The 24,251-nt window shown below is 39.8% G+C and overlaps 3 long non-coding RNA genes across 3 annotated transcripts; 2 read left to right on the top strand and 1 right to left on the bottom strand.

Annotated features, from left to right (window-relative positions):
• Window positions 1-6,878: 6,878 nt before the first annotated feature.
• On the bottom strand, window positions 6,879-7,478 carry LOC117538299. The gene is made up of 2 exons (XR_004567834.1): window positions 7,374-7,478; window positions 6,879-7,072 (listed from the first exon to the last, which is right to left on the bottom strand). It is a non-coding gene; the product is annotated as an uncharacterized LOC117538299 (long non-coding RNA).
• A 6,643-nt stretch (window positions 7,479-14,121) lies between these two features.
• LOC117538294 lies at window positions 14,122-15,049 on the top strand. Its single transcript, XR_004567830.1, has 3 exons — window positions 14,122-14,199; window positions 14,376-14,474; window positions 14,980-15,049. It is a non-coding gene; the product is annotated as an uncharacterized LOC117538294 (long non-coding RNA).
• A 509-nt stretch (window positions 15,050-15,558) lies between these two features.
• LOC117538298 lies at window positions 15,559-17,179 on the top strand. The gene is made up of 2 exons (XR_004567833.1): window positions 15,559-15,707; window positions 17,074-17,179. It is a non-coding gene; the product is annotated as an uncharacterized LOC117538298 (long non-coding RNA).
• The last annotated feature ends 7,072 nt before the right edge of the window (window positions 17,180-24,251 follow it).

Here is a 24,251-nt window from a genome sequence, read left to right as displayed (position 1 = left end):
AGTAACTAGTAATGGTAACTAGTTACTGGTTTTCAGTAACTAGCACAACACTGGTTATGTGTAAGAACTGTTGCTGCCTTCTTGGACAGGTCAGCATTGTAAATGAGATGTTGTCTCAATGTTGGTAAAATAAAATGTAAAATGTAATAAAAAAAAAAGGTTAAATAATATTTCAGATTCTTCCGCCTACCACTAGCGGGAGCTGGCGTACCACCAGTGGTACGCGTACCACAGGTTGAGAACCACTGGCCTACAGCAAAAATAGTTACAGCATATATTTAGTGATTTTAATGTTAACAGATCTTTGATGCAATAACATTTGGACCGACTTGACACATGGAATAAAACATGGGCGTAGGAAGCATCCTCAATGTGGGTGAGACAATTTAACAGGGGGTGTGGGCAGGTGGTGGACCTCACCTCCTCTAGGGGGGTCCGGGGGCATGCTCCCCCAGGAAGAATTTTTTTTAAATTAAATGTTGAAGTTAAATGCAACGTTCTTTCAACATTTATTTGAACAGCAAGTGGAGGCAAAAGTGACTGCACCCAAAACAATAGACCTGCTAGCTAACTAGCCTAAACTCAGTAACAGAATGTGGGCAACACGTTCTTCTCCACAGTGCGACCTCTGAGTCAGACATCACTTCCCCCTTTTCTATCCTACGGGTACAGCCACTCGCCCTGAACCCCGTTTCCCTGCCAACCCCCCCAACAGGTGTGATGTGATCCACTTTCTTAGTGTTAGTGAGGACTCGAGCAGCGGCGTTCTGAATCAGCTGCAGCTCCTAATAGATTTTTTAGTGAGACCTGTGAAGACACCATTGCAGTAGTCCAGTCTACTAAAGATAAAAGCATGGACACGTTTTTCCAAATCCTGCTGTGACATTAGTCTTTTAATCCTAGATATGTTCTTTAGGTGATAGTATGCTGATTTAGTAACGGTTTTAATGGGACTGTTGAAACTCTTCTGCCTTGGCTCCAAAAACCATTACCTCAGTTTTGTCTTTGTTTAATTGGAGAAAGTTCTGACACATCCAGTCATTGATTAAAGATAAACAACAACTTTTATAATAACATCACTAACTTTAATTCAACTTCGGTTGTGGTAACAATGTACAGCAACACAAAAACATTGCGACCAACCGTTACATTAAAGGTTTATAAAGTTTTCTCGAACAATGAGGAAGTGTGTGCTAAGCTAACTGAGGCCTTGCTAACATACACGGTTAAAGACAGTTATAAACTAGATAGCATTCGAGGTAACGTTACAGCACGAGTAGTATTACATATATAAATATTTCATATGTAGTGAGACTGAATCAAAGTGTTCAATAATATACGTTTATATATACGTTTATATGTCAAGGGTTGAATCCGCAGATCAGCTTACCTTCAGTGCGCAGTCAAAGTGAAAGAGTGAAACTGTGACTCAAAACATAACAAGGAGGTGTGACACGTCAGTTGGAGGTTGTTTGAATAGAAAACACAAGGATTACAGGGAGTCAGACATTAATAAAATGCGTTTCTGAAATCATTTTTTTATTAAAACCTCAATGTAAGAATATCAGTCTTCTTATGGACCATCCAAGTGGATATAATAGATTTTCAAGCGGGTATAAAGTAACAAAAACAAGGGTTATTTGACACGAGAGATCTCAAAACTCTTCCGCCTGGTCCCGCCCAGTACTCTTCTGTGAATGGCTCATGTGGTTCTTTTTTTTACCAGCTTTCGGTGCACACTTTGACACCAGTCGTTTGTTGCTCTCGATATGTGTAACAGGTACTGTATGTGAATGAACAGTGCTGCACAAGTACACACAGGCTTTACTTGAGTAAAATATTATAAGCAAACAACACGTTCTTTAAAATCTACAATCGTAAATGAAATATATAAAAGTGTATATAGAGTTTTTTTTTACTAAATGTAAGAGATACCAGATAAATACACTTGTATAGCTGTTATGAGTTTTCTTGTCTTTCTGTAAGTCTCTACTGAAAAGATGATTAAATGTCTAAGTAATAATCCCTTGTAGCGCAGACTCCAAATATCTGCCTATAGAGAATGTGTTTTTGTGTTGTGTTGTTGTTGGTAAGGGATTTTATTTAAAAGTTGAATAGTTATATTATAAAACCTGATCATTATCCGCCCTTGTTATGTCCAGTAATGTGTATTTAGAGTGTATATAACTGACCTACTTTCTTTTATCTACAGGTGTAACTTCACAGTTTCACTTTTACTTGTGCCTGTGTGAAATATTCTAGTAGTCATGATGTGTGAAGCCAGATGAAGCTGTGTGCTTAGGAATTCAGATGATAGACGAGACAGTTTTCTTTTCAAAATATAATACAATACAACTTTATTTGTAGCACTTTAAAACCTCCAGACTAAAGCGCTGTTCAGAGAAATAAAGAAACAAATGAAATACATGAAATCACACAGCTCAGCTCTCATAGAGAGGCGAAGTCTCTCCCTTTTCCTGTTGTCCCCACGTGCTTTAAAACCACCGCCATAGTGCCAGTGCCCAAACACTCTGCTGCAGCAGGCCTGAATGACTTCCGTCCCGTTGCACTTACACCCATTCTCATGAAGTGCTTCGAGAAGTTGGTCCTAGCACAGCTTAGGCCTCGGCCACAAGAGGACGTTAACGGTCGTTTCTGTTACCGTTTTGTGTCATATAGACCATTCGGCCACACTAGGACGACAGAATACGGCACTAAACGACTACGGTAACGATAACGGGTCCCAAGGTGGATAGAACGGCATACGCAACGCTCTGGGGGGTCAAACGTCTCCGTGTGTACGCCCTATACGATCATTTTCTGATAATGATGAGGCAATAGCCCCGCCTCTCCCCACCTCTACTGCTCACCCCCGCGTCAAAGTAAACTGCACACTGAATTCAGATTATTTATCTTTCTCTCGATATGGACCTAAACGCGAGTGAAGTCTAATCTGACAGGACGGAGACACGCAGCTCTGCTCACCTGCAGCTCACCTGCAGCTCCTCCCGCTGTGATGCGGCGGTGAACGGAGCAAAACACACACTTCAAGTCAGATCATCACCTTTAGCTATTTTAATTACCTCTCAAACTACCTAAACTAGTTATACATATGTTTATTTTTACTGTCGGCCGGGTCACTCATTACTGGATGAGCTGCTGCATGAGACAGACACTAACGCTGTTAGAAGAGAGGGAGGAAAAAGAGAGGCTCCGTGTATTTTATTATAATATTATATAGAGTCGTTATTCATTAGTTTTAAAGCTCAATAAATAACAAAGAAGACCTTTGACCGGCACTTTTATAATTTTGTCCGGAAGATTTAAACTTTTAATACACGTTGACTGGCGAAAAACTCTGCCCGGTTCCCTCGGCCCCCACCGCGGAGAATAAACAGAAGGGCAACCATGACAACCATGACAACCATGCTTCTTCGCTGCTTTTGTGGAGGAAGTTACAGCGCCACGTACAGGCTCGGCATATGTACTGCAGCTTCTCCAGCGGTTGGAGCTAAACGGAGCTGTCTCGTGTGGACAGACACTATCCGGTGAATATTGCGTGTGGACGGAAGCTTTTTTGCGATTGTGTTAATCCTATGCGTTTAGCCGTTTTCGTCCTCGTGTGGCCGGGGCCTTAAATCCCGCCTATCACAGACACTGGACCCCCATCAATTTGCATACCGGACTAATAGGAGCACGGAAGATGCTGTTTCCATAACACTTCACACCGTCCTCTCACATCTGGAAAAAAACAACTCCTATGCAAGACTGCTGTTCATCGACTTCAGTTCAGCCTTCAACACCGTCATCCCCTCCAAGCTAATCACAAAACTCAACGACCTGGGCATCGACGCCCCCCTTTGTAATTGGATTTTAGACTTTCTAACCAACAGACCCCAGAATGTCAGGTTGGATAATCTCTCTTCCATGACCCTCAGCCTAAATACCGGTGTCCCACAAGGCTGCGTGCTGAGCCCCCTCCTCTACTCCATCTTCACCCACGACTTTACCCTGTACATGGTTCAAACACCATCATCAAGTATGCAGACGACACAACGGTGATTGGCCTCATCCACAACAACGATGAGACGGCCTATAGGAGGTTCAGCATCTGACTGAGTGGTGTGCTGACAATAACCTGGCCCTTAACACAACAAAAACAAAATAACTCATTGTGGACTTCAGGAAATCGAAAGGCAACACACACACTCCCATCCACATAAATGGAATGGCGGTGGAGCGTGTGTCTAGCTTCAAGTTCCTGGGGGTCCACATATCCGATGACCTCTCATGGTCCAACAATACCACCAGCATAGTAAAGAAGGCTCACCAGTGTCTCTTCTTCCTGAGGAGACTAAAGAAAGATCACCTCTCTCCTCAGATTCTGGTGAATTTAATCGCTGCACCATTGAGAGCATCCTGACCAGCTGTATCACAGCCTGGTATGGGAACTGCACAATGCTCAATAGAAAGGCATTGCAGAGAGTGACGAAAATCGCCCAACGCATAATCGGTGTCCCACTCCCTGCCATCGAGGACATCCAGGGGATACGGTGTTTGCAGAGGGCGCACAACATCTTCAAAGACACCTCTCATCCTACAAACTATCTGTTTGTCCTCCTACCCTCGGGGAGGCGCCTCAGGAGCCTCCGGTCCAAGACCAGCAGGTTCAGGGTCAGCTTCTTCCCCAGGGCAGTTACCCTGCTGAACTCTGCCCGCTGATAGACTCAAGCCCATACCCACCACCCACCTGTTTATATACTGTCAATGCCGTTTACACTGTATATATTCATCTGTTTATAGCCTATTTATAATTATTCTACTTATAATAATTCCATGTATAATTATTATCATTATGTAGACTCCTGCACTGCTGTTTTGCACTTCTTGTCAGATGCCTAAACTTACATTTCGTCACTAGTACATGTACTATGTAATGACAATAAAGTTGAATCTGAATCTGAATTCTGATTCTGACAGTTTATTCAACAGCCAAGCTTAATATTGTACAGTTCTTTAAATGTTTTGTGTGTTCATATTTAAATTCGTACAGTTTAGGATGTCAGATAAATGTAGCGTGGTAAAAACGACATGATTATCCTTTGAGATGAAGTGTATATAAATATAAAGTAAAAAGAAAGTAAAGAACCCGAAATGTGCCTCTAAGTAAAACACTTGACTAAATGTAGATATTCATTTCACCACTGATTATTGCATAAAACCCTAAAAACTGTCAAAATAATGAACAAATGTACACAAAAAATTACTTATTTGTAAAGTTGATGCCATTTTTTTTCAACCCATTTATTGTTTGAGGTTTTATATATAATCTTTGACAGTTAAATGTACCTTTAAAACAAGATATTCATTATTTGGGTGTCAAAATCAACATTTAAAGTAATTTAGATGAATGTAGTGCAGTAAATATGTAATAAGTAAAGTACAAATATATTAAGTTTGCTTAATTAAGTACATTACTCGAGTAAATGAACTTTCACCGCTGCTGATATTTAATGCATGTTATTTAAAAGCAGGCGCTCAGATGCAGAACAGAGAGATTCTTTTACATGAAGTTTAGTTTCACACAGAAGGTCACGTCTCAAAGTGTTTGTGTTTTAGTCTTCTTCTTCTTTGGTGTGACGTCAGAGGTCCAACTCGGTGTCGTGTAGCCATGCCCGCATCTCTGGTCCTGAGTGGAAGAGGCTGGCTTCAGAGGCTGGTCTAGATCAGTGATTCTCAAACTTTTTTCAATAATGTACCCCCTTTGAAAAATAAATTCAGCCAAAAACAATTTGTTAAGGAGAAAATGCCTACAAAGAGGTACAGCACAGCGCTGCACCATCAGTGTCTGATTTATTAAAACAACAACCTTGTAACTGAGAAACACTTAAATGCTACATTCCAAATAAATGTCACGTACCCCCTGCAGTACTCCAACGTACCCCTAGGGGTCCGCGTACCCCCATTTGAGAACCACTGGTCCTGATAAAGGGCAGGTGGTGATTATGTGTTGGGCGTTCAGGGTCACCGCACTCGCATGCAGCACTGTCTGCCAGGCCCCACTTCTTCCTCCATGTTTTGAAGAGACCCCAGTTCGTAGACGGTTCAGTGTGGTCCATTGCCGGCGTGTATTTTAGTCTAAACAACAGCTGGACCGAAGACGGTCTTTTTCTCGATATTATTCCTCTTCTAGTGTTCAGGAGACGCTTTCCTCAACATCCTCCACCGCCTCTCTGGAGAAGGTAAGCTCAGATATTCATTTAATACAAATATACAAACTCTTCCACAGGATAAACAAAGTATTCTGATGATGAGTATGTAGCATGTATAGATACAAATAAAAACCATAGGTCAGATTTAACTTTAAAGCAGAGAGGGGGAAAACATCAGGGAAAATATATTAAAATTCATATAAATGATAATAAAAAACATAGAAAATGCCTTAAATCTGAAAGCGCTGATTTAAAAAAAAAAGAAGCACATTTGCTTTATGTGTGTTCATTCTTTCTTTAAAGAAGTGAGAACACATATATAATAATACAGAATTGCATTACAATGATTTCACAGATGTTTAATCTAAAATAAAATGTGTACAAATATAATATTCATATTAGTAATGATTGCATAAAACAAAGAACGTGCATTAGCCTGTACCTTCAATACAAATAATTATGAATCAGCTTAAAGGAAGGTTTTTTATTTTTTAATTAGCACAGATGTTAAGAGCTGTCATTGTATGTCCTACATTCACAAATCATCATCCTTCAAGGAGATAGTAAACACTGAGACTTAGTTAGAAGTTCTTATCTATGTCTGAAGTTTGTGTTTTTTGGCTAACATGTGAATTCTGTACAATGACTTCCCATTTACAATAAAAGGTAATTGGTTGAAATAATCTTTATTTGTATTTTGCAAAGAGAAATCTTAAAAAATACAAGTAAAAAACTACTGGAAGAAAATCTCCATCACCAGCTCTGATGCTGTGATAATGTCGTAATAATAAAAATAACCGAGACAATGGAGTCCAGGTCTGTCCAAGTCTGTCCAGGGTCCTGCATTTATCCCTGGATCTCTGGAGAACAAATACAATCAGTAAGTGATGAACAATGTAGGTGTTGTAATGCACGTTACAACATTAACTTGTAGATGTAGGAAACCCATGGAGCCGTCGCTCTTCATGAGCACACAGCTCGGTGCAGAGAATCCAAAGGTAAAGGATGGGAAGAAAACCCGGACTAATAGTGTCTGATATGGATCATCTAAAGATAAAGGAGCATCACATTTAAATAAAGAATAAGGACGAGGATAGTTACACTCTGAAGACAGTTCTGGCTCAAAAGGTTCTGTTGACCTACAGAGACATTGACTCTTACCGTTGGAAAGCTGTAGGTTAATCCTTGGAGCGGTCACTCATCTTGGACTCACCGCTCAGTGCAGGAGAAACTGCTTCTTCCTCCTCAGGAATGACGCCCTCGCTGCGTTCACTGACAGGGAGAAATGTTAGGAGATTATATATTTGTACTTAAAGAGACCCTCAATGAGCCTTTTAGGTGTTTGGCCTCTCATTGCATATTCTGCTATTACTTATGACCTATTACATTGATTTACACAAACAAATCAATGAAATAGCACCAAAATATTCAGATTAAAATCCAGCCTTTGAATGTGAACTGGACTTGGATTATTTAAAGAGAGAATTACAAGTTGATTAATAAATTACTTGTTATATTCCATTTCCTAATTCTTGTTTTTTTAAAGAACAAATCTTCATTTTGAATCCCAGTGTGTTGACTTCACTCTGCTTTCATCAGCATGTCCAATTTTCCCACAAACAAAATCTAAGCATGTACTCTATATACTTAATGTACTTTCACCTGTTAAAGTTCAGAGTTTAACTCGTGTCATTTTTGTTTTTTATTCATACTATCACTACATGTTTATTTGTATTCTATAGATTTCCATAATCTAAAGAAAAATCTCATTACATTTATATAAAAAACAAGGACTAGGCAAATAGATAAAAATCAACAATGCAGGAAAAGTAAATGCTCAGACTTTTAGTCGACTAAAACTTGGCTAAATAGAAACAGGATGAAGGTGACTATATGACTAAAACTAACGAGGACATTTGACACAGGACTAAGACTAAATGAAAAATAGCTGACAAAATGAACACGTCCAGCATTGGTGCTCTTTGGAGTACTGTGGAGGGGCTGAGAGATTAAAGAAGAAGTTACATTACATGATTCTTTAGTTATTTATGAATTTATGGAGGAGGAGGAGGAGGAGGAGGAGGAGGAGGAGGAGGAGGAGGAGGAGGAGGAGGAGGAGGAGGAGGAGGAGGAGGAGGAGGAGGAGGAGGAGTGAAACCTGGTCTAAATGTGTCTGATCTCCATCATCTATAGAAAATTAGATATATGGACGAGGCACACATTGTTATCAGCACTGCAGATAAGTTAGTGTTAAATAAAACTGTTATACTCTGAAGGAAATGAAAGCTGGAAAGGTTCAGAAACTGCATCCTACTGTTGAAAGAAGGAGGGGAATCCATGGAGCCGTCACTCATCGTGGACCCATAGCTCGATGCAAGAGAAGCTGCTCTTATCTTCTCACGATTGGGTCTGCGTGGACGGACAGAGAGAAATGTTAGGAGCTTATATATTTGTACCTAAAGAGACCCTCAATGAGCCTTTTAAGTCTTTGGCCTCTCATTGCATATTCTTCTATTACTTGTTTTTAATTGTGAACATTATTCCTTTATGTGCTATTAATAAAACATCTAAATCAATGAAATAGCACCAAAATATACATATTAAAATCCAGCCTTTGAATGTGAACTGGACTTGGATTATTTAAAGAGGGAATTACAAGTTGATTAATAAATTACTTGATATATTCCATTTCCTAATTCTTGTTTTTCAAAAGACCAAATCTTTGGTCTTTAAAAGTTTGAGAACCACTGCTCTAGAACAAAGGCATTCCCTTCATGATAAGGTTTGTTCAGCTAGTTTCAATGTTGAATATTGATGTGATGTTGAAACTAACAGCACTTTGCCGTGAATGGAGTTACGGCAGTCTTCTTTTTTTATTACCATGTTGTTTTTTAGTGAAGGTGATAGCACAGCACTGTGTTTCACCTTTTTCATTTGTGTCAAAAATGTAACTAACTAATCTCTTTGAACAAAACTTTTGAGAGTCCAGAATGATATGGAATGCCATTTCAGCCAAAATTAAATAAATAAATACATAAATAATTAAATAAATACATATAAATATGCCTATGAAATAAATTCTGAAATAAATAAATGAGGCAATAAATATTTATACATGTAAAATTTAAATTTATTTATTTCATGGGATTTTTATTTCATAATGACACATTTATTTATTTCAAGAGACTTGTATTTCATAATGACACATTTATTTATTTCAAGAGACTTGTATTTCATAATGACACATTTATTTATTTCAAGAGACTTGTATTTCATAATGACATATTTATTTATTTCATGTGACTTGTATTTCATGATGAGACAAATGGACGGGGCGTGGTTAGCTCACAGATCCAGACCAAAGCAACAGCACCACAACACTGACTCAATAGCTTTTGTTTCACGCTCCATTACTCTTAAGTGGTTTGCAAACTGCCAATAAACCAAACCGGTTCAAGAACCATTCTTGTGCTTTTCTGGTGCTTAACTGGTTCTTCTCTGGTCCACCCAATGCTGCTCTTCTGAGAGCAACCGCTCTGACAGCTCTCTCTAGTCTCTACTGGGAAACAGCTAAAAGTCCTTCTGGAGGTAAGCAACGCTACACAATTACACCCAGTCTGAGAGTAAAAGATTTCTCGAAGGTTCGTTTTGCTTTCTTACAACGTTAAGTTAATGTTAACGTAACCTTAAATTTGCTAGGAGGCTATTGTTACGAGCTAGCTGTCTTAGCTAACAACAGTTAGCAGCTAACGTTTTCTGCAGTTTGTGTTGCCCCTGAAAAACGTGATGTAGTTATTTAAGGGTATGTTAAATTAACGTTATTTTACAAGTTGAGAGAGTTAAGTTGTGTTTAAAATCGTCAATGTAATGCACGTTAGAGGTTTTGTGTTGGACATGAAGTTAGCTAACGTTAGCTTAACTCCACCAGGTTAGCATGTTAAGCTGTACTTTTTGTGGAAGCTCGCTTAATACAAAGAGGGGTTTTGTGCTTCATTGCAAACTTTTCTTTGTTAATATACCTGAAACTGTAGGGACAGTTTGTTACCATTGTTGAGGAGATGCAAAACATACTGTACATGAGTTGGGTCCAACATATACCTTGAGTAATGTTACTTTGCTGCTAAAAATGAAACATCATTATCAGATGAGGATATCACCAAAGTGTGTGAGTCTGTCAGGGGATTTGATCTGGGGGGGGGTATACTACGAAGCAGGATTTTCGCTTAGCCGGCTAAATTCAGAGAAAACTCCGGCTTTCCGGTCCTACGAAGCTGGTTCTCTTTTTAGCAGGCTAGATCTCCATGGTAACTTATGCTTAGCGGCTAACCTGGTCGGGACCAGGGGGGTATACTACGAATCTAGTTCAACATATCCTGGATATGTTTTGAGTTATCCGGTTGGCCTAATCCAAAACGAAGCCAGCCTCGCTCGCTAAACTGTCCTACAACGCTGTCTATCAACTCGTTCGCTCAAGCCAGCCGTGTCCTATCTAGTTAGGTGCGCGTTCACATGAAAGGGGTGGTATCTGGAGCATTCGACCAATCACAGACATGGAGAAGCATACTGACAGCGCAGCGTCATACTTCCTGAATGAAAAGTTAAATGAAACTATAATATTAGTCAAATAGCCTATGAAGAAGTCTTTAAAAATAAATGACTTAAACACTTTATCCAGGATCAAAGCCACAGAGCTGCACCTGCAAGGTGAATACAGCTGGCAAAAGAAAAAGTGTTTGAATGCGTCCAAGACACGAGTGGACCTGACTTTAATTACATTTGACTCGAGAGTTTCGTCAACTTAATGTGTTGCTTAAAATAATACTTCTGCATACAGTATGTGACACTGTAAGCGTTGCACGGCCAGATACGGCTCAGCTGACTCAGATAAGGAAAGATCAATCAATCAATCAATGTTTATTTATATAGCCCAATATCACCGGCTTATATAGACACCAAAAAGAAAGACATTTGGGGAAGCTGGGTTAATCGGAACATGAGAGTACACAGGTATAGACAGAGAGAAGGAAGAAGTAAGATGTCCCCCGACAAACTAAGCCTATATCAGCAAAACTAGGGGCTGAATCTAATCAGCCCTAACTATAAGCTTTATCAAAAAGGAAGGTCTTAAGCGCACTCTTAAAAACGGATAGGGTGTCTGCCGCCCGAACACAAACTGGAAGCTGATTCCACAAATGTGGAGCTTGATAAGAAAAGGCTCTGGCTCCCATTGTACTTTTAGAGACTCTAGGAACAACCAACAACCCTGCATTCTTGGAACGCAATGCCCTAGTAGGACAGTAGGGTATAATGAGTTCTTTAAGGTAAGATGGCGCCTGCCCATTAAGGGCTTTGTAGGCGAGAAGAAGAATTTTAAATTCTATCCTGTGTTCTATAGGGAGCCAGTGTAAGGCAGCCAGAACAGGAGTAATGTGGTCCCTTTTCCTAACTCTGGTTAGTACACGAGCCGCAGCATTTTGAATCAGCTGAAGCGACTTGACTGACTTCTTGGTACACCCTGATAATAAAGAGTTACAATAATCCAGCCTTGAAGTAACAAATGCATGGACTAGTTTCTCTGCATCGTTTTGAGGCAAGATATGCCTGATTTTTGCAATGTTACGTAGATGGAAGTAGGCGGTCCTTGAAATTGATTTTATGTGGGCGTTAAAGGATAAATCCTGATCAAATATAACACCAAGATTCCTTACAGTCTCACTGGAGGCCAAATTAATGCCATCCATAGTTAGTATATCCTTAGATAATTTGTTTCGTAGATTCGTCGGGCCAAGTACAATAACTTCAGTTTTGGTAGTGTTTAACATCAAAAAGTTTAAGGTCATCCACGTTTTTAAGTCCTTAAGGCAGTCTTGAATTTTATTTAGATGATTAATTTCATCAGGCTTGATTGATAAATATAGTTGAGTATCATCCGCATAACAATGAAAGTTTACAGAATTATTCCTTATAATATTGCCTAACGGAAGCATATATAATGTGAACAAAATAGGTCCGAGCACTGAGCCCTGTGGCACTCCATGGCTAACTTTGGTTTGCGTGGAAGATTCATCATTGACACGTACAAACTGAGAGCGTTCAGATAGATAGGACCTAAACCAGTCTAAAGCAGTTCCCTGTATGCCAACTAAGTGCTCTAGTCTTTGCAATAAGATATCATGGTCGATAGTATCAAATGCAGCACTGAGATCGAGCAAAACAAGAATAGAGACACGTCCCTTGTCAGAGGCTATTAGAATGGCATTTGTGACTTTAACCAGAGCTGTCTCTGTGCTATGATGTGTTCTAAAGATATGATACATTATGATGTGATATGATGTGATATGAATGATAATGGGACACATCGACGTCTGCACTCACAGTGAGTGCCGTGGACTGTAGGCTACGTAATGTTACTTTGATCCGGTTACTTATGTTGTGGCAGATATTTAATTAAGCTTTCTTAACATAATAGTATAATAGTCAGATTGCTCTGAACATGGGAGGTGATGTTCTATTCATTTTCACGTTCACACAGTCGGTGATTTTGGCCGGCTGTCTTTCCTGCAACGGCAGTTAAAAACTGTATTTCCTCCGCACACTGAGCTCTGATTGGTCAGCAGGTGTGGTGCTTTCGCTGAGTTGATCTCTTATCCTGGAACCTATCCGGCTTCGGAGCAGGGTAGGTTCCAGGATAAGTCACCATGGAGATCTAGCCCGCTAAAAAGTTAACCAGCTTCATAGTACCGGAAATCCCAGAAGTTATCTTGCTAAACGAAAATCCTGCTTCGTAGGATACCCCCCAGGTTAGGTTGCAGGCTAAGAGCTCAACTCAGTGAAAGCATTGCCTGCTGACCAATCAGAGCTCAGTGTGCGGAGTTTAAAGCGATCAAGTCATATTACAAGAGAAAGGAAATACAGAAAAGCTGCCGTCGCAGGAAAGACGGCCGGCAAAAATCACCGACTGTGTGAACGTGAACATGAATAGAATATCACCTCCATTTTCAGAGCAATCTGACTATTATAACATTAGCGTTAAGAAAGCTTACTTAAATATCTGCCACAACATAAGTAACCGGATCAGAGTAACATTAAGTACAGTCCGCGGCATATCACTTCATAATGTATCATATATTTCCTGATCTGAGTCAGCTGAGCCGTATCTGGCCTTGCAACACTCACAGTGTCACATACTGGATGCAGAAGTATTATTTTAAGCAACACATTAAGTTGACGAAACACTCGAGTCAAATGTAATTAAAGTCAAATCGTGTCTTAGACGGGGCAGTGATATCATAAACCTGTTAATGTACGCTTTCAAACACTTTTTCTGTTACCAGCTGTATTCACCTTGCAGGTGCAGCTCTGTGGCTTTGATCCTGGATCAAGTGTTTAAGTCATGGATGTTTAAAGTTTAACTTCTTCATATGTCTAATATTATAGTTTACTTTTCATTCAGGAAGTATGACGCTGCGCTGTCAGTACGCTTCGCCATGTTTGTGATTGGTCGAATGCTCCAAATACCACCCCTTTCATGTGAACACCTAACTAGATAGGACACGGCTGGCTTGAGCGATCTACTTGATAACCCGCGTCGTAGGACCGTTTAGCGAGAGCGCGTATGTTTTGGATTAGGCCAACCGGCTAACTCAAACATATCCAGGTTAGGTTGAACCAGCTTCGTAGTACAGGCCCCAGGTCTCTGCATGTCCTAAACACTGCTCTGGTATTACTTATCTTGTCAAATGTAAGTCTCGCTCTTGTCATCGTTCAGGTTTTGCATTTGAACTCCAGGAACAACCTGACATCCAGAAAAAAGGTGAGATTCTAATACATTTGAATGCCAAAAGCAAGTTATTGTTTTTAACTTTTTAAATAGGATTGTTTTGGGGCATTTCAGTTTTATTGGACAGGCAGTGGAGAGGGAGGAGATGATATGCAGCATACGGCCCAGCCGGTTGGTTGCTGCTCCGTGTGGAACGTGTCCTATCAGGTAGAGCACTTTGGTACCCAGTTATTTATGGTATTGAGTTTGAATTTAGCCTTGCAATGTAATTTCCAACAGTGCATTGTAAAGACTGAAAGATGTAAAGCTTGACATGATTTGGTCTTTTACTTAAGAGGATGCTTGTCCTCCTGTCTTCTCTTATTTCCTTATCTTTCTTTCAGGTGTAACATCTACCAATGGTTGTACATGACAGAGACCTCCTCCGCCTCTTTGCTGTCTTACTAGTCAATCCTTCTGATCAGGTCCTTTCCTAAATAGTGGTAAGTTTTACAGTTCAGTGTACGTTAATTTAGTAACTTAATGCTTTACCGCTGTTGAATAAATTCTATATTGCTAGTCATTTTATTAAAACTACGATTTGTAAACTTTTTGATTCCAATTACAATAATCTTTTTGTTATAATTGTAAAACATATCTTAACATCCATCAGCAATCAATACAACAAATCATCCAACACTAAATAGAAGAAATCTGGACCTATTTCTTTTGATACAGCAGCATGTGTTGGGACTGCTCATTGATGTCATCAAGAGCCATTGAGGCTGCCTTTTGTAGTCGGCCTCTCAGAATGTTTATCATTTCTTTGTATCTTAACATTCCTATAATCATTAGTTTTTTTATTGTTGATATTGTTTTGTTCTTTATTTTTGTTGTGAGAATCACTTTGCAATTATTGTGTAAGTGCTATATAAATAGTTATACTAATATTATTGTTGTTACTATTATGAATAATGTCTTCTTTGTTTTCTTTATTCATCGCTGCAGAAAGGATCATGCCAGCCCACATCAAACACCTGATCAAGAGCTTGTGAACCTCACTGCTGCAGACACCTGTATGATATTCCACTCTGACTGGAAGTTACTCTCAAAATGACCTGCAGGTACAATATATATATATATATATATATATATATATATATATATATCTGCTCTGTCCGTCCTAAAGATAGTTCAATAGGGCTACAACAACAACAGTCTTTCCGTTTATTCCCTCGGTTCTTTAAGTGTATATTATTTTCCCATTTAATGCTTAAAAACGTTGAACAGCAGCTGCACATGATGCTCTTTTGGCCAGTCTAAGGCGGTGGAGGTGTACCGTCTGATCACTAGAAACTATGAGAGGGAAATGCTGGATAAAGCTAGTCTGAAGCTCGGGCTGGACCGTCCCGTCCTGCAGAGCACTAGTGGCAACAACAACGGGGTGAGAAAAAGAAAATCTGTCATATTTCTAGATGCCAAGTCATCTTTGGGTCAGTCGCTGTTGCAGTACGCTTAGTTTATTTTCGAAAAGAGTTTTCTAAATCCACTTGTGTAAATGTCTCTCTGAGTCGCCTTTAGCCGGTCCAGCAATTCTCCAAGAAGGAGATCGAGGACCTGCTGAGGAAAGGAGCCTACGCCGCCATCATGGACGAGAACGACGAAGGCAACCGCTTCTGCAAGGAGGACATCAACCAGATCCTGCAGCGAAGAGCCACCATCATCACCATCACCAGGTATGTTCTTAGCAGCAAGAGCCACTTGCGCTTTGTGTTGGTAACCAAGTACTTGGTTATTTGAAATGTAATATTGATGGGTACCGAGCCCCAGTATTAACGTGGCCCTGGGGCTGAAATATTAAAGACCGTGATACCGTTAATGTCCAACGTTATCGATCTTTTTATCGGTGCTGGAGACATTTCAATAATAGATGTCATATGTATTATATCTACATAAACATTATATCGCAGTCTTACAGTCGCCAACTCCGTTTCTAATATGCAATAAGACCACAAAGTGCGTCTCTGATTTATCTTCGATCTTTCCAATCCAGACGAGAGATCTCTCTCCCCTGACGGTGTGCGAGGGGGTGGGGCAGTTTACACACAGAACCTGCTACATGTATGCAACACACACACACACGCACGCACACACACACACACACACACGCACGCGCGCACAAACACATGGCGGAGAGAACAAGCGCCCCGAGGGTAGTTATGTTACCCGTCTTGAGCATGGATGTATAATAAAAACTGGATACAACGTCGGATGCGGGGTCTCGTTCTTTCCTATGAGAGCTGCTCATTGGCGCATGATGACAAAATGGCCCAACTTTTGAGAGAGCAAAACGTCATAGATTACCCATCATGCCTGGCTGTCAGAGCAGAAGTGCCCGTATGTAGCTCACAGAGCATGTGCCCCTTAAGCCCCGCCCCCCGAGCTCCCACTCTCGACTCGCTAGAAAGAATGGAGAGAGAATAAATCTAGATTCGGCTTTTAGTGCATTTTACAACTTTAAGGACTTAATGATTCTAGGGCTATACAATAGTTCATACTGGGTAGTTTATTTAGTTTAAAAAAATTATCCACCGATTTACAGACGTCTCTTTCCCAATGTTAGTCAATGGGAAAAGTATTTCTGGGCCGGTCGACGTCACAGACTGATAAAGAAATTGTAGTACCGCCGTTTGGACACAACGAATATTTTCCTCAGAGTCCGGCACACTTCCTGGGGGCTTGGTCTTGAGGTGGAAAATGCTCGTTACCTAAAGTGCAATAAGAATTTAGCATGTAAGGGCGGTAACACGAGCTATTTGTCTAAACATTTATCAAAAGAGCTCCACATTCAGACGGAGGAATGCACCGGGTTCCACTGTCTTTCTAGCAGCTCTGTAGCCCCATCCACGAGTAACGTTTCCACGTCAGGTGTTATGTATGCTAGCAGCAACACACCGAGTTAACTACATTATACAAACATGGGTTAATGATTAGAGGGAACTGAGTTATTTAGTTTGTTAAAGTTTCAGCTATTCTGTTTGCAGTTCTATCATCACATTATTGAATACGATTTGTTAAAACATTGTTGTTTCTTATTTTCAGTTTGCTTCAAGCAGTGGCTGCACGAGAAAGACGTGGAGGACCAAGAAATGCTGGCCAGATTGGCAAAGACCGGAAGATACATAACAGAGAAGATAATGGATATTAACAAGAAAAAGAAAAAAAATGTTTATAATTTCTTTGTTTACATTTTGAATTATATTTGTTATTTTTAAATCAAATGCATCTTTTTTTAGATGATATATTTATTTAGATGTAGGTTTTTTTTGTAATATTATTGTATTAAGTATAATTTATTAAATAAAAATACTTTTATGAACACTATACAATGTCTTTATTTTGATAGTTACCAGAATACATTGTATATTTAATACTAACATAAGCTGGTGATGGATAAATGCTGGTCTGCTGGTATGCCAGCAGACCAGCATTTATAAAGACAGAAACAGAAGGGAGGAAATGATGATAGCTCGACTCAGAATGAATCACACAGCATTGAATGGTACGCTGCATGTCATGGGGGAAAGTAACAGTGACAAGTGTAGGAACTGTGGAGTTAAAGAAAATGTGGAACATCTATAAAGCTGAAAGAGAAAAACTAAAGGATAACGTTTTAGAGGCAGAGAGGGAATGGAGTGTGGTTGGTATTTTGGGAACAAAAGGAGAGGGAGAAAGAGCTACCAGAAAGGCACTGTTTACCTTTAGTGAAACTGGGGTAGGTACAATTATCTAACAGGAAAGATCATAGATTGTTGTTTTGTTTTATTTATTATGTTTTTTATTTTTGGATTAGATCATAGATACGTCCATGAGTTAAGAGATGGAATGATATGATGATTCACACTCATGTACAGTAGGTGGCGGGCCGTGCATTTCACACCTAGGCCTTCAGTGATGTCCGACACAGTCCTACCTGAATTATTGTTTGTGGACAGGTGGTAATGCAAGTCTGTGTTGTTCTCAGCAAGCAAAGAAAGAAGCTCCACGTAGTTTCCTCTGTTTCTGGACTCGGCGCTTTCATCATGTCCCCTAAATGAAAGTTCCTGTTTACCCAAAAACAGGACACAATCAATCAGTCTTTTCAATATTTCCCTATTTTTGTTCACCCTTTCGTTGTGGAGCTCCGTTTCCCGTCGCACTTGTTCGTTGAGCTGTAGATCCACTCGGGTGTCCCCAAAGGTTTTCAAAAGCACCATTGCTTGTAAGTGCCCAGCCGTGCTTTGGTGTCTCGTTGCTGCCTTGGTTAGACAACTCAAGTTTGCAAATCCAGTGTGGCTCCAAACACCAAATCGATCATTTGCAAATAGCAGGCATTCCCAGCAGTACAATTTGCAGTGCCTCTCGGAGGCTGTGAGCCAGGGGTACCGCTCGTAGTTAGTGATTTGAAAGTGGCGGACAAACCCTTTTCCCCGCTGTGATAGGCTCGCTAGCGTCGGGGTTGGCCGTTCTCTTCTCACAATGTCTAGCTTTTCTTGAAAAGTTCGTCTTGAAAATGGCGTTGTAATTATATCTGCGACCAAATCGATCTCTTCTCCTCCTTCAGCCATTGTGGGTTTAAAAAAAACAGCTTGTAGAAATCTACACAAATTAGCTCGTTCAAATTCAAGTTCAGTTTGCTAGCTCTACATAGCTCTGCCTCTCAATAGTGCGTATTCAGCTAAATGCAATGTAATGTAATGTAATGTAATCCAATCAAAAGACGTGCACGTGCTGACGTCATCGTACGCCTGCTAGCTGGCCCGTTGTCGCCAACTCAAAATCTGATTGGTTAACGCCACAGTTTTGTTTCCGTTCACTTTAAGCTACAGGCGCCCGCACTGTTGATTCTGAAGGCCTAAGGGCAGATTTCTTGGACCCTGGCAACACATTATGGCTGAAATATGATTGGATAAAAGCTCTAACATAAAGGCCAGCCCTCCAAATCTTGTTCTGAGGCTAGAAGCAGCGCAACCAAGAGGAAAGCTATGAAATGAAAAGAATAGACTATGGGGAATAATTTAATACATATTTGTGGAAAAAATATATCAAAATTAAATGTATATTCTGATGATGTTTAGGCCAGCAGAGAAGGCCTTGCTGGCCCTGACGGCCCACCACTCAGTAGGTGGCGGTATGCACCTTAAAGTTGTTTGCAATCTGCCAAAAAACCGAGAGAAGAAGAAGTCAACTGGTTTGCCAACGGACAATTTACACCGAAGAAGAAGAAGCGAACATTTCTGGCGGGTGAAATTTAGAGTATCAGATTACATGCGATGTCTGACCATGTGTCTGACTCTGAGAATTTAGTAGTTTGCCTTATAGTCCTTCTCCTCCATTTTCTTCCTCTTCTCGAGTAGTCAGTGTGGTGCTGTTGCTTTGGTCTGGGTCTCTGGACCTGTGAGCTAACCACGCCCCGTTCATTTGCATATAAGGAATGGAAATGTCTCATGAAATACGAGTCTCTTGAAATAAATAAATGTCATTATGAAATACGAGTCTCTTGAAATAAATAAATGTGTAATTATGAAATAAAAGTCTCTTGAAATAAATAAATGTGTATTTAAATGTACATGTATACATATTTATTGCCTCATTTATTTATTTCAGAATTTATTTCATAGGCATTTTTATATATATATATTTATTTATTTATGTATTTATTTAATTTTGGCTTAAATGGCATTCCAGAGAATGAACCCAGTAAGTCAGTCAAACAGCTGGATCTGACATGAACATAAAGAAATCTTCATCTCACCTCTTTTGTGGCTCAAACCAACGCTTAAGCTTCTCCTTGAATACACCCATGGTCAAAGAACTACAGAATAAAATAAAAAGACAAATCTTGCCAGTCAATTTTCAAAATGTATTGAAGAAGTATTCAGACTCTTCATGGACTCACAGCTCGATGCAGGAGAAGCTGCTCTTATCTTCTCAGGATTGGATCTGCGTTTACTGACAGAGAGAAATGTTAGGAGCTTATATATATTTGTACCTAAAGAGACCCTCAATGAGCCTTTTAGGTGTTTGGCCTCTCATTGAATATTCTTCTATCACTTGTTTTTAATAGTGAACATTCTTTATTTATTTAATCAACAAATAAATGAAATAGCACCAAAATATACAGATTAAAATCCAGCCTTTGAATGTGAACTGGACTTGGATTATTTAAAGAGGGAATTACAAGTTGATTAATAAATTACTTGTTATATTCCATTTCCTAATTCTTGTTTTTTTAAAGACCAAATCTTCATTTTGAAAGTCAAAATTGAATGTATAAGTATTCCTGTTTGATAAAGTAGAAAAACAACTCATTCAGGTTTCCCTGATAACAATCAGGAGAAGTGAATACCTGGGGAAGATGTTAGATGTACGAACACCGAGCGAGAAGAGATGCCTGTAAGAGAAGAAATAATGACAGAAGTTATTTTATTCCTACAGTTCTTCCCCTTTCTTTGTTAGAAGTGAAGAACTTGAACACAACATGCAAGTAGATGTACAGCCATTAGAATATGTATATTTGACTCTGTGTTAAATACTCATTATGTAGAATGATTTCATTTCAGAATAATGTGTATTTCACTATTTAATTATACTATACTACTAATGTGTTAATAATTTTAATATAGTAGCTGTTGAAAATACATCTAATTTCAGCTCATTTATGAACTGCTTTTTATTAATTAATTGTTTTTATCATAATTAATTTTTTGTTGATTAATCATTATATCATTAAATTAGTAAAGTGGATTACATGTTCATTAATTCCCCCTAAATGTAGGGCAGTAGACCTATGAAGTAGCAGAACATGAAAGTTAAATGCTTTAAAATTATCCTGAATTACATTAAATGTGTGTATTTCTTGTTAACTTAAATAATGTTTGATTAAATATGACAAGAGAGTTTCCTGTAATCGGAAATAACACATTGCGTAAGATCTCCTTATAAAACAAAATGTCCGATAAAGGCAAGGCAAGTTTATTTATATACAGTAGCACCTTTCAAAGACAAGGCAATTCAGGGTGCTTTACAAAGATGAAAGACATTCAGAAAAAGGCATTTAAAAACAGTCATACAAAAATAAAAAGTTACAGTGCAGTTGCAGATGTGAATAGTTCACACAGAAGTTCCACTTTACTGATGCCTTTCTTTAAGGTTTCTCCGAACATGAGCTGTGTACGCTTGTATGGCACATACGTCCCGAGCAGCACACAGAGAAAAGCAGCCAGGACAAAGTCCCCAGACTCTGATTCCCTGGGGTTACTTACTAGCCCCAAATGTTCATTAACCAAAAACGAAACACAACGGCTCAGTTTCAATTAAAAGCAGTGACAAAAAGAAAAGTCTTCTTGCTGGATTTAAAAGTAGTCAGAGTTGCAGCGGACCTGCAGGTTTCTGGGAGTTTGTTCCAGATATTTGGAGCATAATAACTGAACGCTGCTTCTCCATGTTTAGTTCTGACTCTGGGGACAGAAAGCTGACCAGTCCCTCAGCAGGTGGGGATGGAGAGGAGGTTGGCTTCTGATGAGCAGAGACAACGGGAAGGGGTGTGGTGGTGCAGCAGGTCTGTGAGGTAGGGGAGGGGCCTGATTGTTGAGGGCTTTGTAAGTAATCAGGAGGACTTTGAAGTTGATTATTTGACGGACGGGGAGCCAGTGGAGGTTCTGGAGGACGGGAGTGATGTGGTCTCGGGAGCGGGTGTGGGTGAGGAGGCGGGCAGCAGAGTTCTGGATATGTTGGAGTTTATTGAGGAGGTTGGATGGTATGCCGTAGACTCGTAGAGGATGCTATTGCAGTAGTCGAGTCGTGAAGTGATGAATGCATGAATCAGGGTCTCAGCAGCAGAGGAGGAGAGTGATGGGCGGAGACGGGCAATGTTTTTGAGGTGGAAAAATGCGGTCCTGGTGATGTGATTGATGTGGTGGTTGAATTTGATTCAATTTTATTCAATAGCCAATTAGAACTTATTTAAACCACAGTTTCAATTATCTCAAGCTTATTTTCATTCATTGTAGTATTTTGATAGTATGATTTATTTTTTAATTAATGTTATTCAATCAAGCCTCAAACTGATGGCACTTGTCCCTATAGCCTGTTTTTAAATGGAAGTTGTCTGAGGTCCTTCCCATCAGCTGCTCTTGCAGTAATAAGTAGTGTACCTTTCTTACTGTCCTAAATGTGCACAATATAGTGACTGCTTTTCGTCTTTTGTTTACTTAGTTGTGTTTTCTGTATTTTTTACGTCTGTGTTATGTGCAGTGTTGGGACTAACGCGTTACACAGTACACACACGTTACACATTTTTGGCAGTAACTAGTACTCTAATGCATTACTTTTTGAATTCAGTAACTCAGTTACCGTTACTACATGGTGCGTTACTCCGTTAGTTTTTTTTATATAGTCAACAGCCAGGCGAACAGAGATGAGAACTGTACTTAAGTACAGTACTTGAGTAAATGTACTTAGATACTTCCTGTGTCACATGCGGAGACGCGCTGTGGGCGTGTTTGTGTTGTTTACAACAAGACTATCATGGCGGCGGCGGAGCTCAAGTCTAGTTTCTCCACCTGGAGATATTCTCACTATTTCACTTTTGTCGAGCACAAAGAAAAGAACGTTTTAGTTAAATGTAAGTTGTGTCCTGGCGGGTCAAAGATCCTATCTACTGCCCAAACCAGTCATTAAAATCTCTTAAAACATCTGCAAAAACAACATGCTGGGACGAAGCTAGTAGCTAAGACCACAGAGACTCAGCCGACGCCACTCCACCTCCACCTAAGCAACAGCGGCTGGATTTAACCGAGGGACTGCTAGCCAGGGAAAAGTCGATAAAGCCATTGCACGGTATGTTGTAGAACACATGCAGGCTATTGCTACAGTGGAGTCACCCGCTTTCAGGGAGCTAGTTAGCATGATAGCATGTCCGGGCGGCACACGGCATATGGGACGGAACACTTTTTCCAACTACCTGGAGAAAGAATATACAAAAATGCAAAGCCAGCAAATATCGATGCAATCCAGATTGCATATAATGCATGTCAAGTTGATCAACAGATTGTATTATTCTCCAATGCAATGACAGTACTGAAATGAAGGCTATCCTTATAGCTGTTTGTAAGTAACTAAAACGTTACTTTTCACAGTAATGCATTATTTTTTGGTGTAAGTAACTAGTAATGGTAACTAGTTACTGGTTTTCAGTAACTAGCACAACACTGGTTATGTGTAAGAACTGTTGCTGCCTTCTGGGCCAGGTCAGCATTGTAAATGAGATGTTGTCTCAATGTTGGTAAAATAAAATGTAAAATGTAATAAAAAAAAAAGGTTAAATAATATTTCAGATTCTTCCGCCTACCAGTAGCGGGAGCTGGCGTACCACCAGTGGTACGCGTACCACAGGTTGAGAACCACTGGCCTACAGCAAAAATAGTTACAGCATATATTTAGTGATTTTAATGTTAACAGATCTTTGATGCAATAACATTTGGACCGACTTGACACATGGAATAAAACATGGGCGTAGGAAGCATCCTCAATGTGGGTGAGACAATTTAACAGGGGGTGTGGGCAGGTGGTGGACCTCACCTCCTCTAGGGGGGTCCGGGGGCATGCTCCCCCAGGAAGAATTTTTTTTAAATTAAATGTTGAAGTTAAATGCAACGTTCTTTCAACATTTATTTGAACAGCAAGTGGAGGCAAAAGTGACTGCACCCAAAACAATAGACCTGCTAGCTAACTAGCCTAAACTCAGTAACAGAATGTGGGCAACACGTTCTTCTCCACAGTGCGACCTCTGAGTCAGACATCACTTCCCCCTTTTCTATCCTACGGGTACAGCCACTCGCCCTGAACCCCGTTTCCCTGCCAACCCCCCCAACAGGTGTGATGTGATCCACTTTCTTAGTGTTAGTGAGGACTCGAGCAGCGGCATTCTGAATCAGCTGCAGCTCCTAATAGATTTTTTAGTGAGACCTGTGAAGACACCATTGCAGTAGTCCAGTCTACTAAAGATAAAAGCATGGACACGTTTTTCCAAATCCTGCTGTGACATTAGTCTTTTAATCCTAGATATGTTCTTTAGGTGATAGTATGCTGATTTAGTAACGGTTTTAATGGGACTGTTGAAACTCTTCTGCCTTGGCTCCAAAAACCATTACCTCAGTTTTGTCTTTGTTTAATTGGAGAAAGGTCTGACACATCCAGTCATTGATTAAAGATAAACAACAACTTTTATAATAACATCA

This window comes from Gymnodraco acuticeps, unplaced genomic scaffold (genome assembly GCF_902827175.1).
Source record: "Gymnodraco acuticeps unplaced genomic scaffold, fGymAcu1.1, whole genome shotgun sequence".
NCBI classification, from domain to species: Eukaryota; Metazoa; Chordata; class Actinopteri; order Perciformes; family Bathydraconidae; genus Gymnodraco; species Gymnodraco acuticeps.
The sequence above is the reverse complement of the archived record's forward strand: the minus strand, read 5'-3'. Positions and strand labels throughout refer to the sequence as shown.